The 19,047-nt window shown below is 35.0% G+C and overlaps 1 protein-coding gene and 1 long non-coding RNA gene across 2 annotated transcripts in view; both read left to right on the top strand.

Moving 5' to 3' along the window:
- The window catches only part of Arl4 (ADP ribosylation factor-like 4), a 168,985-nt gene that overhangs the window by 74,919 nt on the left and 75,019 nt on the right, over window positions 1-19,047 (top strand). The gene's annotated exons all lie outside the window — the stretch shown is intronic.
- On the top strand, window positions 7,151-9,523 carry LOC149422512 (uncharacterized). Its single transcript, XR_016302423.1, has 4 exons — window positions 7,151-7,774; window positions 8,566-8,692; window positions 8,938-9,084; window positions 9,269-9,523. It is a non-coding gene; the product is annotated as an uncharacterized LOC149422512 (long non-coding RNA).

Below are 19,047 nucleotides of genomic sequence, written 5' to 3'. Positions count from 1 at the left end.
TATTTTTTCTCACAAATTTAATTTACTTATTCCATAATATGCCGTCTCAGTAGAGGTAAAGTCACAAGGAGGAAATCCATAATTGCTTTTATTTTACTACATAATAATTATTTACAAACTGATTAAATGTAAACTGTCGATTTCCCGAAAATTATTTAAATAAATAATAATACAATTAAAAAAACGAATAACTTTTTTCGAAATTACAATGTTTTAAGGTGGTTTTTAAGTAAATAAACGTTGATTTGTTTACATGGAAAAATAAATATTCTTCTATGAAAAAATACACATTGGAATTTCGAAAAAAGTTTTCATCTTTTTTACTTCTACCAACATTTAGAACGACCTCCCAATGTTAGAGCTCTTTAACCCCGGACATCCTGTATACTACCATAACCGCCTAACCTACTGGTTACTTTCTGGGTTAAGAGTAAAGATACCAAATGCTTATTCTCACTGCCAATTTTTAAATGAGTCCTTTCGACAGACCAATTTTAGATTAAGAGATAGTAATAAATAATAAAAAAAAAACTCTACTATTTTGTATTCAGATAAGGCAAAGAAAGTTGGCATTGTCTACTGGTTTAAATCAACGCAGACAGTTCAAAGTAAGCGAGAATGATTATCATCATTGTCTGAAAATAAATAAAGTATCATCTAGAATATTAAAAAGTAGGTTCATTGTCAATGAAAACACGATTGAAAAAACTAGGTAGATCTCGCTGCTTCCCATGAGAACTGTCAATTTCATTCCGAAAGTAATTCGTTATTTTGACGCCTGAGGCAATGGAATCCATCAAAAAGTTTTCATCTGGTACGTTCTTATTGATGAAAGAAAACCAATTAAAGACGATAAAATCAATTCAGTACTTGCAGTTCGGAGATTTCCATATTGACAAGCATACAAGAAAAAATTTCTTTCTATAATTAGTGCAAAAATTACTAAATGTCATGTGAGAGATTCGAAATTGTGATCTTAATGACTGCTTTCGAAAAACAACGGTATTTTGAGAAATTCGATTTATTCGTGTATATTTTTTATGTGATATCGCGCAAGAGTTATCAATGAAATAAATTGTACGTCGCGAGAATTTTGCGAGGTTAACTGAATTGAGGGACATAGAAGAGAGAGGATTATCTTGCATCGGATAAAAGACGGGTTGTTTCACAGAATTTGAACAATTCATCAATTTTCAAACTCTGCGAAACAACTGGTCAGTAATGATATAATAACAGCAAGTTCTGTAGAGCCTTCATAGAACTTTAAAATCAACATGGAAATTTGATGAATTGTTAAAATTTTTTAAAACAACCCATCCACAGAGGTATAGTCGATACTCATAGCAAAATCAACTTAAAGTAATATTTAGATTTATCTAATTAATCTTTCTCTGGAAAGATATGAGTTGCAAATGTACTCGGAAAGTCGTGTTTCATACCTATGTTTAGTTTTCCAGTACGATTAGTTTTACCCTATATTTGTGACTTAAGTTATTAAAGTGGTATATAAACCTATCTACAGGGTGCGGCACTGACAGTGCTGTTTAGAAGGGATATTAAAAAGAACGGCGCAACTTACAGAAATGGGGTTTATTTTATTTTATTCGGTACATCATGCCGTTTTATACGTCAAGACTTGAAGATGACATCAGAAAGATGATGGCCCCCTGCAGCGATATATTGATGAAGACGATTTTTGAAGTTTTCTGCCACATTTTGGCACATATCGACGGGTACAGGGGCGATTTACTCCCGAATTCGATCCTTGAGTTCTTCCAAGGTGGCCGATGTTTAAAAACATTTTACTTAAGGTGCACCACAGGAAGAAGTCGCAAGTTGCAGCCGGAAGGCCCGCTGGGTGGCGTCGAAAGAACGGCAATTTTCAAGAAACGTGCGGACGGCGAAGCCCCGGTGTTGTCCGGACCAAACCATGGTAACGACTGAAAACGGCACGACCCTTCCGACAATGAGACCAATATACCGGCCCTCCAAAACTGCACTGTCTGTTTTGCTGCACCCTGTATGAACGAACTTTCTAGCATTATCAATGCATTGTGAGAACCGATAGACGGCAAACCAGTAGGTGGCGACAAATATTTCAATTATTATATTTGGGCTCTTCAGAAGTGATTGCTAACCACGAAAATAGGAAATTATTAACTAGAAAACAAGTGCTTTTGTAGAATACATTAAACGCCCGTTTCAAATAAAGATTGAATACAATGCTCACTTTATTTTTAAACGGTATTTATATCTCTGCTGACACAAATGAGTAAAATATCCCGTATGTTATTTCAGTGAACTGATAGGAAAGTTTTGACGTGTCCGGTTCTCACATATCGCCTCTTTTAACAACATTGTTTACTTTGTTGACAGCTACGTTGACATACAAATCAATACAGAAGCCATCCTCAGTAAACCCACTAGAGACAGTTATATATTTATCAGATCAGGCTCTTACAAGTTTTTTTTAAAGAAGATTAGAAGAAATGCCTCCGTTCCGTTGGCCTTATCTCCTCATTGGAATGTTATGTTGATGTTTTTATGACAAGCTCATCCAACGGAATGAAAGATTTAGAATTATATTCGATATCTCTTATTTCCACGATAATAACGATAACGATACTAGTGTGTTGTGGGCATGTCGGTGAATCCGAAGTTAGCTAAAATTCGGCTTACTTCTGGTGAAATTGATCAAACATTTCCAAATTTTAAAATGATCAAATTTAATCTGTCTGGGGTATAGGGGTTTTAGGGCCCGAAGGTGTAGATTGACGAAATCCGTTTTTTTTTTCAAAGTTTAATCTCAGACCTACTTTTCTGGACTGCACTTTAGTTCCTTCAACCTTCTATGTCTTGATGGTAATTATTTACAATGGTGATTATTTGCACCAGTCTTTATTAAACCACTATTTCGTATTTTGGCATTTGGTACCTCTAAATGGATCATAAAATTACACAAATAGTGTAATTTATACCAATATTTTATTCTTATTATCTTTATTTCAGTTAAATACTAGTATTTATATGATTTGTGTAGCATACCCGATATGATTTATAGCTTTCAATTCTGAAAATTCTGAGACCCAAAGACCCAAGTAGAGAAAAGAAGGGCGAAAAGAAGAAGGACAAAGGGAAAAAAACGATGCTCAATCAATTCCTTTATTCCTGCCCATCCTAAATTCCATTCTTGGCTTATTAGGTTACCATGTATACCGGTCGATTGAACTCCAACATCCTTCCTATCCTTAGATCACTTGTTTTAAGTCGTAAGAAATCACTGTCCCTGGTGTACCGATCCCGCTGGGACAGGAGTGCTCCTGGCTGGAGTGGTACATCCGTATCGTATGAAGGGCACTGTATCTACTTCGACACCAGATCTGTATAATAACAACAATATAGTATAGATATTCCTTTTGTTCTTAAATCCCAAGTTGTGTCCATTATTACAGCTGTCTGACGTAGGCTTGCGTAGAGTAAATCTAACTACTTTTTATTTTTATTTTTACCTTCCTATGTAAGCTTTAACAGCTACGATTTACAACCAATTAAATTTTGTGGCAATTAGGCACGCCCAAAACGTGAGAAAGTCGTCGTTAATTTAACATCTAACCACGGCCCATCTGTCACAGCGCTCGTATCCCACATTCTTACATCCCATCGTATTGTATCTCTTATACCATCTTCTTGTATCTCCTCGCATCTTTTGGGCTCCTGTTTGTACCATCCGAGCACGTCCACTGCGTGTTGCATTGCATTTACGAACACACCAGTATGATCAACGATCAGTATGGTTATTATTACGATCTCGCGTGTTCGATGATGCACCAGGATGCATGCAGGATGCAGTGGATGCACCGCGGGGTATACGAGTATATGTGTTTATTTATCACCGGAACACGTGCGAGCCACGTCGTTCATGAGCTACTGTACACCGAGTACAGTCGTCTCGGAAAATATCTTTGTTAATTTATGTTAAAAAATGTATGCAGCTGCCAATGTGGAAATCGGAGAACGATGTTTAAGGCATTCTGATGAAGCAACTCGTTTAAATCTCTTTATTCTTCTCGCCGGCTTTCATATGTCGGTGGCATCATTGTTATTTTTATTTCCAAGCAACCGCTCTAAATAATTGAATCGTAGGTACCTTTCTTCGTGTAGCGGCGCTTTCTTTGATTAAGAATTGATTATTGAGTAGGTAGCTATCGACCTTTGCCGAATTCACCTGTCAGCCATTACAACTACATATTAATTTAGCTCAACTCCCCTAACTAACTAATCATCACGCCATTTCTCCGCGGGTTAGACAGATATGATGAAATGCCACCAACTTGGTTTTTGCACACACTCCTTACTTTACATTATTTCACCTTCTTATAATATTTACGAGTAGAATAGTACGCTCGTCCAATACCCGACTTGAATATTTTATGGTTCATTTAGAAATCAAAACGGATTTTGAAACGATTCGTTCACATTTTTGTTTTATGCATTGGAAACTGTGTAGGTACATAGTTTAACAGCCTGTGGTTAAAACTCTGTCATTATTAAGTCATGCAACTTAAAGGAAAGCTATGAGGCAATATTCTTCAGGAGTAGAAAGGGAGAGAGTATAGAGGAAGGTTGTGAGAACATTGGTTATTCTAATCTGATCACTAAACACTGCTAAAGCCATTTCAATAAACGTTTCAATTGTTGATACTGATATTTCACCAGGAATACGATCTATCGTGGGCACCCTGTATTTAAATTCATGAAATGTTATGAGTAAACCTCAACCCTCTTATAAAAATGATCATAATATTCCCGTTTTAGATATTGTTTCTTCTTCTCAATCTGTTATGATATGGTTTTATCAATGTGCGCTCAGTGTAGAACAGTGAAAACGTAAACATCTTGTATCATCAGTACGCGTTTTTGTGGATTTGCTATTCAAGCAAACAAAATCAACCATAATTCTTTCCTCGAAGGTCCTGTTTTTAGTAGCGAAAATGACTCCTTTGGAGTTGTTATTACCTAGGAAAGATGCTGCGAGCTTTTTGACTCCTAATAAGATCACGCAAATTATTTAATGATGACTTTGGCAAATCCTGGTTTACACTTTGTAAAGGTAATGTTTTATTTTTGGTGGCTACCCAGTTCTTTAATAATTAAGCGTCCTGTGTTTTTAGAGTTAGGTACATGAATTTTTCATAGCCATTTAGCTCATGTTTCGAGCTAAAACTAGTTGCAATCAATTGGACAGAAACACATGTGGAAATTTCATGTGTCGCCATAGGTGGGAGGTGAGATGGTGATGATGAATTTTACTCAATTCTATTTCTTTAAGATACCTAAGTTAAGTATTCCAGTCTCGAGTAGCATTTCAAAATATTCAAAATCACCATTGGCAGGTTGCTACAATAGACAATAGAAACAATGCGAGATATGGCATGGAAGCGTACCGACTGTCGAAGAGCTACGAATAAATTGCACTATGAAAGTTAAACAATTTTTTTCGTTTTGTGTGAGGGTAGAAACAAAGACGTGTCGTTGATGCGATTTGATGTTGGTGACACTTATGTGCGTGCGATTTCGTAATAATAATGGTGCACGGCCCTTCTAATTTGTTTCTATCTTGTAGGTACTCATGGGATTCGAATATTTACTACGCTGGGTTCGCTTTCATGAACTCCGTAGGCAGGTGTAGGTACCTGCTCGCCAGTATTGGGTACTCGTTCCAGCCAAATAGCCGGAGGAGGTAAAAGTATGAAGAAGTATGTTGTATTTATCTGGTCCCCGGCCTTATATGGCTCGATTCACAACCCGACTCCATTCACTCAAACCTTTCTATGGAGATCGAATCTCCCGACCGCCCGGGCGACTCTCGTACACCCACGTACTTCCGGATTTCTTTCAAATATATCTAAGATGCTGTGTATTGAATGAACATGAACATTGTTAGATTTAATAAATAATGCTATCAACTTAGTGTTGTGAAGGGCCATTTTTACGTCTCAGCCAGTCCGTGGAATGACGTTTCCTCCCTCCTTCAAAGTGACTCAGTTTCACGCCTTCATTTTTTAAACATATACCCTCAACTTAATTAAATAGTGTGAAAATATTACAGTTTTCATTCTAAGGAGGTTTTTTTAAAAGGTTTAATGTTCTGTGGAAGATGGTGTGATACTGTCATACTTACCATAATCTACAATATAAATTGAAAAACTGATATTTCTTAAATCATTAACGTATTCCATCTCTCTTCTTTCAGAAATTATCTTCCTAATCTGATATAATTTTTGATGCAATTTGTCGTTGCTTTATTCAGTTGTAGGTTCATACCATTCCCTTGTTCAATTTCTGTTGTTTCTCAGTACTTGTTATATACAGGGTTTTCCAATAAGAAGTGTTATTTACAGGGTTTTCCAATAAGAAGTGTTATTTTGATATTCAATCGTAAAATATCAATGGTTTCGTTGCTTGTGTGGCACGTATCGCCGTCTTGTTGAAATTAAACGTTGTCCAGATCAATCCATCCAATTCCGGCCATAAAAAATTATTAATAATCTCTCGATAGCGCAATCCATTCACCTTAACTGTTGCTCCAGCCTCATTTTCGAAAAAGTAAGGTCCAATGACTCCGCCGGACCATAAACCGCACCAAACAGTCACACTTTGAGGATAGAGAGGCTTTTCAACAATAACTCTTGGGTTTTCCGAGCCCCCGATGCGACAATTTTGCTTGTTGACGAAGCCACCGAGGTGGAAATTTATTTATTTATTTATTTATTGTGGTATTTTAAGTAGGTACATAGTTATCTATGTCCTAATACAATCCTTATATACATATACGTATAATTATGGTAACATATTTAAAATAAATCAATCACATATTTTCTTAATTTAATTTTAAATGTTTTTATGTTTTCTTCTGATTTTATTTCTTCTAATCTCAATGGAAATGGGCCTCATCACTCAAGATGATTTGCATTTGATTCACTCAAGTGAATTTTAATAATTTCAATGCGTTGTTGAAGCGTGTATCGTTCCATTTTTATTAATGGCGTAGTTTCTACTTGTCAAATGTTAAAAAATGACAGCTTCAAAAGTAACATCTACCGAAATAGCGCACTGAAAAAAATGAGTTAGCTAAAGTGTTAAGCTAATTGAAGTTGTGTAACCATCGCCTAAAGTTCAGCTACTTTACCTAAAATACTTTATGTGCAGATACCGTCGTTGTTTAGTAAAATGTGCTTGAGCTAATACAACTAAACTTTAATAATAGCACACTAAAAGCATACTTACCTAAACAAAATAATCGGTTTGGTTAATCAAGCTAAAGTAATTTACTAAACCTATTTCACTTTAGTAACTTAAGTTTATGTGTTACTTCCCAAAGTATTTAGCTAAATTTAACTAAACATCTAGTTTGGTTAAATGTTTTGTTCATATAGCAAAACTGAGGTTGGAATATCTAAATTTGGTATTTTTACATAACAATTAGTTGCTTTGCACAAACTTAGGCAAAGTGCAACAAAACTTTAGTTAAAATCTCCCGAACTTTGGTAGATCTGTTTATCGCGCAGGTGTTCATTTACGACGCAGTTATCAGATCGCCACAGTTCGCACCATACGTGAATTGACGTTCGTTGCGCGCGTTGCGAATTTATTTTTGAATTGAATTGAATTTATGTTAACCGCTGTTCCTAGTTCCTAGTGATAATGGCAGACAAAACCGTGGAGGATTATTTAATTTCTTGGAATCTGGAGGCTTACATAGAAACATTTAAAGGTGAGTTTTCTTTTTTCATTTTTTTATTGATTTGGAATTTAGATCATGGAACTATGATATTATATATTATGATAATATCCATTCTATTTGATTTAGAAACTGGCACCTTCATTATTCCATGACTCAAGTACCTACGCAATAGATTTAGAAGATTTGTATTTATTATGTACCTAGTTTGAAGAGTGCGTGTTGACGCTACAACCAAGATTGTGTCAGGAGTCATGACACAAGTTACAGAGAGTGGTATATAAAAAAAAATAATAATTGGATCACTTGTATAGCGCCGTTTTTGTACAAAATCAACTCAAGGGCGCCTTTATTTCTTTGTTTGTTTCCGCCAGTATTATTTTGTCTTGAACGAATGTTGTTTGAAACTGTAGTATTTTCTAAGTTACAATTTTACCCTAGCCAGAAACTAGAACCAACCAAACTAGCTTTGAAATCGTATATATTATATTTTAATAAATGTGTATTGCAAATTATTGATTCGGACATAACATTTTGAACATTGAATTCTGTTGTTTTTTTTTTGGGACGGATATTTTTTTTTAAATACAGGGTTTACCACCCATTGTTAATGTTTACATTTGAAATTTTCATATAAATGAAATAATTTCATTATTAAAACTATTTTATCTCCGCTTGATTCATGATACAGGGTGTTCGGTATCTGCTGTTGTATAAATATACATTTTTTTAATGAATAATTTTCATTCCTTTGAAAAATAAATTTTTATTTTCTTGTTTTGAAATTTTTTGTATTATCTCGTCGTTTTTTTTCTTTATTTCAGACTCAAGCCACTCCTGATAATATCTCAAGATGATATTAAAGAATTGATTCCGACTGTAGGGCACCGGGCACTGCCTACAGCACACATTAATGCGCTCAAGGATGTTATTAATCCACCTGTCATAAGTGTAAGTTTTTAAAAGCAGTAATGATGACATATTGTTTACCTAGGCCTTTTTTGGCTAACCATTTGGAAATAGTTGTACCGGACGCGATTTTGATACAAAAATAATAGTATTTAAAATAATAATTCCTGTAATTAATGAATAAATCGACTGCCGGGGGGGTCAAGCAATTCCAAAGGGATAAAAACAAAGCTTGACCTCTTCACCCTTTCTTTCCCCTTTGTGTACATACCCGCTTTTTTTTTCAGATTGAAGATATACCTTCAACTTCCAAACAAACAACGCCCATATATTATCAACACGATGACTTCCTTGTAAATGACATTTCCTTGTTGGAAAATAAAAACAAATCACAAAGAATAACGCAAGAAGCTTTTGAAGAGCAAATTTCGAATGTAAGTTAAATAATTTTAGTAAGTTTCAGATACCTAAGTAACTTAGGTTAATTGTTTTATACATTCCGATATATGTATTTTAGTAGTGGCAGCGTAGAAAAGCCATCCTGTGACTGATATTATGATGATTATAGAAGTGGTTATTAGTTATGTAATCAATATGCAATTTAATTTTGTTTTCCAGGACTTACGCAATCATCTCCTATCAATCAATGAACGGCAAGCACTTTTAATGCAGTTTGAGTCAAAGGGTCTGTTGGACAATTCTGCCAGACTGTGCAGTACTATTATAAGTAAGGAATTGCAGGGTAATCCAGATAGATCCATTACAAGCAAGAGATTTTATGAATTTGCTTTTCAAATCACCAAAGTCTTTAATAAAGAAAGCGCAGCTGTATATTTCACCCCATATGTGTGTTTTGGGCCTACCCAAAAAATTGCTGCTAAAGGTAAATTACTAGAAACATACAGGCAGCGCCGAAAAGAATTTGCCAAATCAGGACACAAACATCTTTTACTATATTTAAAAAAAAATTATAATAAAAAATGATAATATAAATGTGTGTATGATCAAACGTGTTTTCTTTTTTGAGGCTTTGCTGGTAGCTGGAAACAATATTTTGAGAGACGATTCTTAACAAAATAACTTTTATATGAATGAGGTTTTTAATAAGTACTTTCTAGTCTTACAAAACATAATATTTATTTATTTAGGTTTCATCTCTCAAAAGGGTTGTAATAAACTACCTGCAACTCAAAGTATTTAACCCATGATTCTGAATTATGGGTATAATCCTTCGAGTTGATGGTGGTAACATTTACACCCTGTATTGTTTTCAGCTAAACTGCAAAGCTGCACTTCCTATTTAATTTAGATAATCTAACCAAAAAGCTAAGCTACAGTACCTAAAGCTAGCTAGCAGTAGAGAGCTAAAACACCTATATCGGTAGGGCTATTCCAACCGAAGTTTAGTTAATCAACCTAACCATTTTGTAATATTAACTAAATAATAAGGTTACTACATCTAAACAGTTCAGTTTTTCTAACCGAACACTACAAAATGGTTTAGGTATATAATTTTTAGTTTAGGTAACACAACTAAACACAAAGCTGTCTCAGCCGATTAGTTTAGCTAGAATACCTGAATCGTTAAGCTGTCATAAATACAGTTTAGGTAACACAACTAAACACAAAGCTGTCTCAACCGATTAGTTTAGCTAGAATATCTGAATTGTTAAGCTGTCATAAATACAGTTTAGGTAACACAACTAAACACAAAGCTGTCTCAACCGATTAGTTTAGCTAGAATATCTTAATCGTTAAGCTGTCATAAATACAGTTTAGGTAACACAACTAAACACAGAAAGCTGTCTCAACCGATTAGTTTAGCTAGAATATCTGAATCGCTAAGCTGTCATAAATAAACTGCTGTTTAGCAAACAGTAGCTAAAAGTTCGGCAGTCACCACAGCAACTAAACTGTTTAGTAGATAATTACTGAAAATTTGGTAAATCGTACCTAAACATTTCTTTCAGTGCGGGCTATTCAAAATAACACCTCTTGTTGGAAAACCTTGTATATTACGTTGGTGTTACACGGAGAAATAAGAGTATTGATAATTTATTAAGAATTTTTTCAAATAATTGGCAATTTAGTAAAAAAGTGGATTGCAGATTTACCGAATGAATAACCAGTTTTCCTTTATTTCATTTAGTACATTTCGAATATATGGAACACGTGTTTCTATATGGTGATAAAGTATTTGAAATATAATAAAAGTTTATAGAAACCTATAAATTCATTCGTTAGAGGCCTGCAATCCCGTTTTTAACCGGATTACCAATAATTCGAAGAGATTCTTAATATATTAGTAATACTCATTTTTATCCGTGTATTATTGAATAATAATAATCTGTAAACAAATGTTAAAATAAAAAATAGTTAATAAATAAACTGCCACCCCAGGAGATTATTTTATTATTAGTTCCATGATATTTCATCGAAATGACAATTAAACACACCTTTAAAAAGTGATAGGCCTCAGCACGGGTGGGTAAGCCACCCAGTGAGGCTAACATTACTAAATTTTACTAAGAAATGTAAAATACTGTACCAAAATAAATAAAAGATATAAAGTCATTAAAAGTGATGAAACAAAAACTAGGTTAAATAGTTACCTATGTAACCTGTTTAACCTATTTTTATTTCATGACTTTATATCACTTTTTGTATGTGTGTTGAACTGTAGTTTTAATGAGATACCCGGTCACCTTTATTTTTATACAAACTCCACGAAAAGGGACTAAGGAAAATACTTTCCCTCAGATCCTGCGTCATCTTTGGGTTTGCTGTGAAGAAAATGTACGGCCCCGGGGGTGTGAAGCAACATCAATTTATACAGGGTGGAAATTTTTGGTCATGATGGAAAGAAGGGTCAAATTACCTGCTAAAAACGAAACGGTTATTCGCTAAAAAAAAAACACTCAATTTAAGTGTACCTATTTAAAGCTAAATCCCCCTATAGTTCTACAAATTTTCAAGTGAGGAAAATAAACGTGTACCTACTAACTTTACAAGTAAAACTTTACTATAAAGCTTGAACATTTCAATAAAGCTCCCAGGGTTTCCTCCCAGTTTTGAGCTTTTTGAATGTGTAGTGTTATAGCTCAAGTTTTAGAAATAATTATATTTATTTTCACATTCTTAATCTAATATGGCGCTATTTTTCTCCACCTGCACAGACAGACTGATCCACAGCAACGCGTGGCGGGGAATAGCTAGTATAACATAAACCTCCCTCAAATGTGTGTTTAGCCACTCGAGCTGTCGATGTTCGGTTTTCGATTTTCCCGTTCGATTTAATTAATATCATTCCTCAAAATGTTAACTTGGTAACATAAGCTTACTGCGGTTGAATCCACTTAGGGTACGTATACATTTACGAACCGAAACGCGAACCTTACCACCGTGGTGTTTCGCGCCACTTGCGGTTGCTTCGTTTCTTTCTCATAAGTTGAGGTTCATTTCTGTCAGTTCGGCTCGCAAATGTATACGTAGCATTAGATTATACCGTTTATCCCATATTTTTAGGTTCTACAAATTTGGCGAATTATGCTAAACGATCGCTCGAGATATTTGTGCAAAATTTCCATAATATGCCAAAAATCGATCGAGCGGATAAGTCATCGGATCTCACAAGTTCGAAACCGATGTTCGATGATATTGAAATTCCAATCCGTTCAATTTGCCCAATATAATCCCACTTAATTTAAATATTGTGACGGTAAAGTAGTACATTTAACTTAGTTATTATATCTAGCACGATCGCAGATCAGTAACGTACAAAGTTCACGTCGAATAAATTAAAAACACTTAGTCTTTGTGAGCTGTTGTTTGTTCTTTGGCGATCTGCAGTCATACTCGGAAACGATGACAAGTTTCCAACATTATTGATTAACCGTGCTAGATACCCTGACTCTTAATCCGCTTGTCTTTCGCAACCAGATTGTTCTTTTGTTTGCTGGCATTTTTTTTGTCACAACGTTCTAGGTTAGACTCCACGTTTGTTAACAGTACTCTCATTAATAATTGCCATCAACTATTCGGTGGGTAACCGCCCTACACTGAAAGTGTACTTATAGAAGAATTAGTGAAGCATCTTCTCCATTCTGTAATCCCGCCTTTCGTATGTAAGAGCAATAACACCCACTACGTGTGTTGGGCTTATAGGCAAGGCACGAGATAAGTTCTGCATATTTGCATACCCGTTTTGTATAGGGTAGAAGGGGTACTAAGGAACGGCATATCAAATGCTGTGATCTATCCAGTGTATGAATGGGAATTCCAGGAAACATTTGCACAACATTATTTACATTTTCAGTGGATAACCTTTATATCCCTATTGCTTTCTCGTTTGTGATAGCTGTCTACTGGGGAAGGTGGGAAGTTTATCTCCCACTTTGAGCTTTTGCAGTAGTAAAAAGCAAGTCACAAAAGACTTGTTACTTTTGCCTCGTAAGCGCCGTTCGAGGAATCTCACACCCTTCTTCAAAGTTCAAATATAGATCTTTGACTGACAGTTTTCTTATGTTTATCTCAGTCAAACTTTATTACCTTAAGTCAGATACAGAAGTCTGCCCTAAGTCTTACACAGAAATAGAGTGTTATAGGTACCTACATAAATAATTAGTACGTATTCCTAACTAGATTTAACAAATGAAGTTATTTAGGATTAATTCCTTGCTCTCCGACGAACTATGCACTAGATGATTTTGAAATGTAGAGTGGCTGAACAGAGAAAATATGTCGGGAGACTGTGTTCATACTACGTGCAAGTAAATGAAAGAAGTATTCGGGGAATAGTCGGCCCCAGGAAGAATTATTGAAGTTTTCACACATTATATTCAAAATTAAAACTTTTTTATGTATATTTTTCCGCAATTCTAAAACATTTTCAAAATTAGCCACCAATACATAAATAATAAATAATCTTAGAATGTCAAAATACATAATAATATATTCTGGTATTCTTAGAACACTTTTTAATAAAAAAAATTGTTGCCTTGTATGACGCATTTGTATTCTAAGATTTATCAATGGAAGTCATTCCAATCTATTTATTATGTGCCATTCGGGTTTATTCAACAAAACATGGTCACAAAAAAGCCTTCTACGGTTACTTACAAATTTATTTTTCATGTTGGTACACAAAGTAAAGAAATTTATTTTCAACCTTTTCAATAACCTTTGAATGAAAATTGCAGTGTATTAGCCGGACAAAAGCATTATTGGGTTCTATTTGACTTCATGTAAATGAGAATTATAACAATATTATTCATTTGATTAATTTCTCCCTCTCTAGGAATGAATATTATGTATTATTATTCGCAATTGCCCGCTATAAAGGTCAATTTATGCCAGGGACGCTCTTCTCAATCCATCACACTCCTTTTGTTCTATTCGTCATGTTTTCACAGTAAACAACGGCTAAGTGATTATTTGTCAGTATTTCTTGTGAATAGTGAACAAAGTATGTCGGCATTTGTGGGTCCGAGGAAAGCTGGATCTCTCCCAAAACCCATTTGCAATTTCTCAGATTGCTGGAGACAAAAATATTTATGTTTACGAGAATTGCCATTATTTTAGGAATTTTTCGCTGAATTACGTGATAATGGAATACTAGAACATTTCGGTTGCCATAAAATATCTTTCTCTGCTTCTGGGAACTCTGTTCTAATCTCTCTTTCTTTTACACGTGTCGTTTATGAGAAAAAGGGAGGGAGGTTACAACGGAGCTATCAGCGGTATGCGGGCCTTTATACCATCGACGCCGTTTGGTCCGGCGACCGTGAAAGTCTCCGCTCATCTGTGGAAAAATACTCCTCTTGAGACGGTGCCAAGATGACAAAGAATTCCTCGTGGAAGTATTATTAATACTAGAAATGTTTTCACAGTATTGAAGGTCACAAAACACGGCCAAATTTTGTCCGGAGGCTAATAAACCACTGAGCAGATTGCTTTTGGATTATTCGGATCGAGATGTCGCGTCGCCAGAAACTTTTAAGGATTATATATTATGAAAAACTATTTTTAGCAAACTTTGCGACGCAAATAAACCTTTTCTATTTGGCTAATGTAGCAAAATCTACTTCAATTCATGGAAGGTCTTTAGAATTGAGAGTCTATGCTCCAATTGAATACGTATTCCCAATACCCGTTGTATTAAAATAAAAATATTTAAGCCTATTTCACGTATATTATTGAATTAGAATATTATTGTCACAAAATATTTTTGCCTCGTCCCATTTGATCCGCTTTATGAATTTCCCTAGCATGATATGTATATTTTTATGTATTTTTGTATGTCCCCTACAAAATATGTAAAACTAACCACTTACTATTAAAATGGTTGCGTATTTATGCTATCAATATAGTTTAGTATCGATGATGTATGGGTACGATATTTTATTACACAAAACAATCGAAGCTCAAAATCATTAAAAGCCGAAAAAATAGGGAGTGACAAAAAATAATCAAATGACAGTATAATTATGTAAGTAAAAAAAGTTTTTCCGTACAAATTATGTCTTAAGTAATCTGCCACGCATCTGGAACGGCTGCGCGACATTTTTCATACAAATTTTAGATTTGGATTTGAGACCAAAAATTTGACCAACATGAATAATATTTATTTGTGTTTCAAATTATAAAATATAGGCCACTAAAGAATTCAATTTTTCACGATTTTAGAGGCAGAAATCAAATCCAAATTTAAGTGTTGTATGATAAAAGCCAAGCAGTCGTTTGTCCTCCAAATATTTATTTTTTCCCCTTTTTTGTTAGTTTATCCATAACTACTTTTGCCCATTTAACTCAGTTTCCCGATCCCTGCTCTTAAAAAATGACCCTTCGCAATAAAAGTCTTCCTGTTTGTGTATCTGTTAAAAATAATGATGCCTCCTTACTTACATCCCAGCACACGCAAACAGGAGTCCAATTGATAAAACCGCAATTGGCAACAAAGACAGAATACCAACTCCGCACTCGTACAGCATCCACTCTCCCTTTTCTCTATGCCCCTCTCCCATCTCCTCCTGTCTCCTGTTCCCCGGCGCTTTGAAGTTTCATCTTGATTAATGCAGTCTCCCGTTTGTCCCTTGTTCATCTTCATGTTCATGCGATACTCAACCTTTGTGTTCTGTCACCCTGACTATGTAACGTGTAACGTCATGACTTCCATTGAACTCGGATTCAGGATTCAATGTATTTCTGTGTGATCTTGGACCAAACAACCTGCTTTAAGTGCTTATAAGATTATATCCAAAGATTTACCTTTTATATTTATGTCATTTTGTTAGTCTTATGTAGGAATTTAACAGGCTGTAAATGGTGTCGTTCGAATATAATATCTGTGCTTACGGTGACCGGATAAATCATCACAATGATAATTCATCACATCTTTAAAAAGTAATATAAAGTCATGGAAAGTGATGAAACAAAAAACTTTATTAACTGGGTTAAGTAGGTTAGGTTACGTTAGGTTAAAAAAAATTTCATCGGTTCTAATGACTTTATATCACTTTTTAAAAGTGTGTTGAATTGTCACTGTGTTGAGTTATCATGGAACCGTGCTTACATATACATACTGAGTGAAACAAAATATAACTTAATCACATTAGTTGATGCTTTGTCTCTTTTGAAATAACCCATTATGTACAGATTATCTGTCTCTTCCTCTCTGTTACTATGTATTTTTTTTTTAATTTTATGCTCTCACTATTTCATGTTTTATTTTTACGCAAATTATCTGTATATACACGGTGTCCGGAAACTCGTAGTACAAGCGGGAAACTGGAGAATCTACACCACATGGGGAACCCAAAAAAACATAAAGTTTTTTGATTTGAGCATTTTCAAAAAAAAAAAAAAACCAAAAAAAAATATTTTTCGGCTATTTTAGGGTTAAAGTTTTTTCTGGTGTTTAGGGTTGAATAACAGATGTTTTAACCCTGCAGAGCAGAAATATTTTATGATTACACCGGATTAAATGAAGGGTGATTTCAAAATAATGCTACAAATCCGAGTTTCTTCATTTGTTTTACTTTCAAATAGTTTTAATTAGTTGGGTACTTTGATCTTCAGTAATAATTTATAAGAATTTGATAAAAAAAAAAAAAAAATCAACTTCAAACTCGATTTACTCGATAACGAAAGCTCAAATAAAAAAAAATATATACTACAAAATCGACTCCAAATGTGATGTAGATTCACCAGTTTCCCGCTTGTACTACGAGTTTCCGGACACCCTGTATAAGCACACACAATGTATTTTTGATTATTTTAATTTGTACCCCGATGATGCTTGTGTTTAGCGAAACCGGTCGGTTGTAATAAATTAAATAAGTTCGTGGTTATAAACAAGGTGTAAAAAGATCATGGGGGCAGTTTCACTATTTTGTGACATGCGTCACAAGATGGTTGCTGAGCTGTCTGTAAGCGACGTTAAAAATGTCGATATTCAATGCAGAATCGTTAAGCAGTTAAATCGCTCTGATTGCGCGTTCTGGGTATCGCTTCTCCAATCCAGGCTAATCGTAATCGTCGTCGAAAGTACAAAATTGGTCGACGTTCTTATTTTTGAGTCTCGTCGAAGGACACACCTACATACGTCAAACGTCAAAAGTCATTCCACTCAAACAACAATTGGGTTAAACCAGTCGCTGTTCGAGTGGAATGACTTCGTCAAGAATCGAGGCCCGAGAATTAATAGGCAGAAATCGTCGCTTTCGGAGTATAAAAAGTGCATGAGATCTCCTATGAGTGAACTTGTAGCAAATGATGTGCCTTTTTTAGTCGGGTTTATGTCAGATTCGAGTCAAAATTACCCAACGGTGAAGGTATGAAACGATAATTATGCTCTACTTAATATATATGCTCTACTTTAATGTTAGAATAATAAGTGAGTATTTGTCGTTCAGTGTGAATAGTACCGAATATGTTTTATTACTCCTAGATCGAAAAACCTGTGCCAGGATATATAATTTATCTTGATTTTTTGCGCCTTTTTCGTGAAAAATCACCTCAAGGGCGTTGTACAAATATAAGTATTGAATAATGAATACAGCTGGCTTACGACTAGGTTTCATAATAACTAGTTACTAAGAGTCTTCTCTGTCTATTATTCGCAGAAGTAGGTTAAGATAGTGGAACGCCACAAATGATGCTCCTTTCTTACCGTAAGCTTCTGTCGGCATCTTCGACTGCCTAAAATGACCCCTGTCAATGCCGTTGGATCAACAAATATTTTTTTTTCTTTACTGTAATTCTTCTTCTTCTTTATGCCTTTATTGTTGACAATCCTACCCCCACCATCCGTCTCCAAGTTCCCCGGAGCAATGTGGACACAAATGGGACTTAATTCTCCGGTCGGCGACCTTTGAGACTTCCCTTGCCATGGTAATTAACTCGGGTGGTCTCTTACTAGTACTAATTTGGTATTAATCTACATCTGAATACGTCCAATCAGTCTGTTCAAAGTTGAAAGCTTACTTGTAAATTATTACAGTATTTAGCAAGCTGATGAATTATTCATTTGTTAGAAGTTTGGCGAAAACGTCGGGGAAAAATGTCTTTAATCTACCACAAAGCGGTTATATAAACGCTTTAGGAAAAGGTGGAAACTTCGTGCGGACTAAGCTTGAAATAAAGCTATTTTAAATATGTTTTTAAAAAAGTGTGGATCTGAAGGTTGACGCTAGGACTTAATGGGATCAATAGAAGATCCTGCATTCAAATCTCGATTGTGATGATAATATTTTACTCGTTTGGTTTTTGATTTAAAATTTGACTTTTAATATTGTTTCAATACCTAATAACAATAGAATATTTTAGGATATAGGCGACCCAATAGCTACGAGGAGAACGGTCTCTGCATAATTGCCAAAAGGTCAAAATATCCTTATGGGACCTTAAATGGAAATAAATATTTTATTTGCTCTGGCTTAGTGAGAAAATCCCAGTTGAAGGCTATTGTATAGTGAAGAATCTAATCTGCAATCACCACAGTTTCATAAAACGGTGTCGTCTCGCATTAAACTATCAATCTGTCGCCCGTTGACTGTTGCAACGGTTGGCGCGTGCATAATGATGCAAACACTGTACTTCTGCACTGTAATACTCTCAACGAGACAAGTGACTGCACTCTGTTGGTCATTAATCATAACTGTCTTACTGTTAGCTTAGTATAACTTACGTTGCACCTTTTGTGTAAACATACTTTACTTTAACCTACCTAACTTTAAGGGAAATTTATTGAATTTCCATGGAGACTAGCTTATTACAGTCTATACTCGAAGCGAGCCAGGCAGCTACTCAATATGGATAAAAACCACGAGAGACCTAATAGGACTATTAACAGGAAACTGCCGCACCGAGAGAACTATGCAGTTGTCGGTTGGGAAGCA

The sequence above is a fragment of the Hesperophylax consimilis genome, chromosome 7, assembly GCF_061612785.1.
Source record: "Hesperophylax consimilis isolate HC1 chromosome 7, BYU_Hcon_1.0, whole genome shotgun sequence".
Taxonomy (NCBI): Eukaryota; Metazoa; Arthropoda; class Insecta; order Trichoptera; family Limnephilidae; genus Hesperophylax; species Hesperophylax consimilis.
Note: the sequence above shows the minus strand (reverse complement) of the source record. Positions and strands in the feature narration are given on the sequence as shown.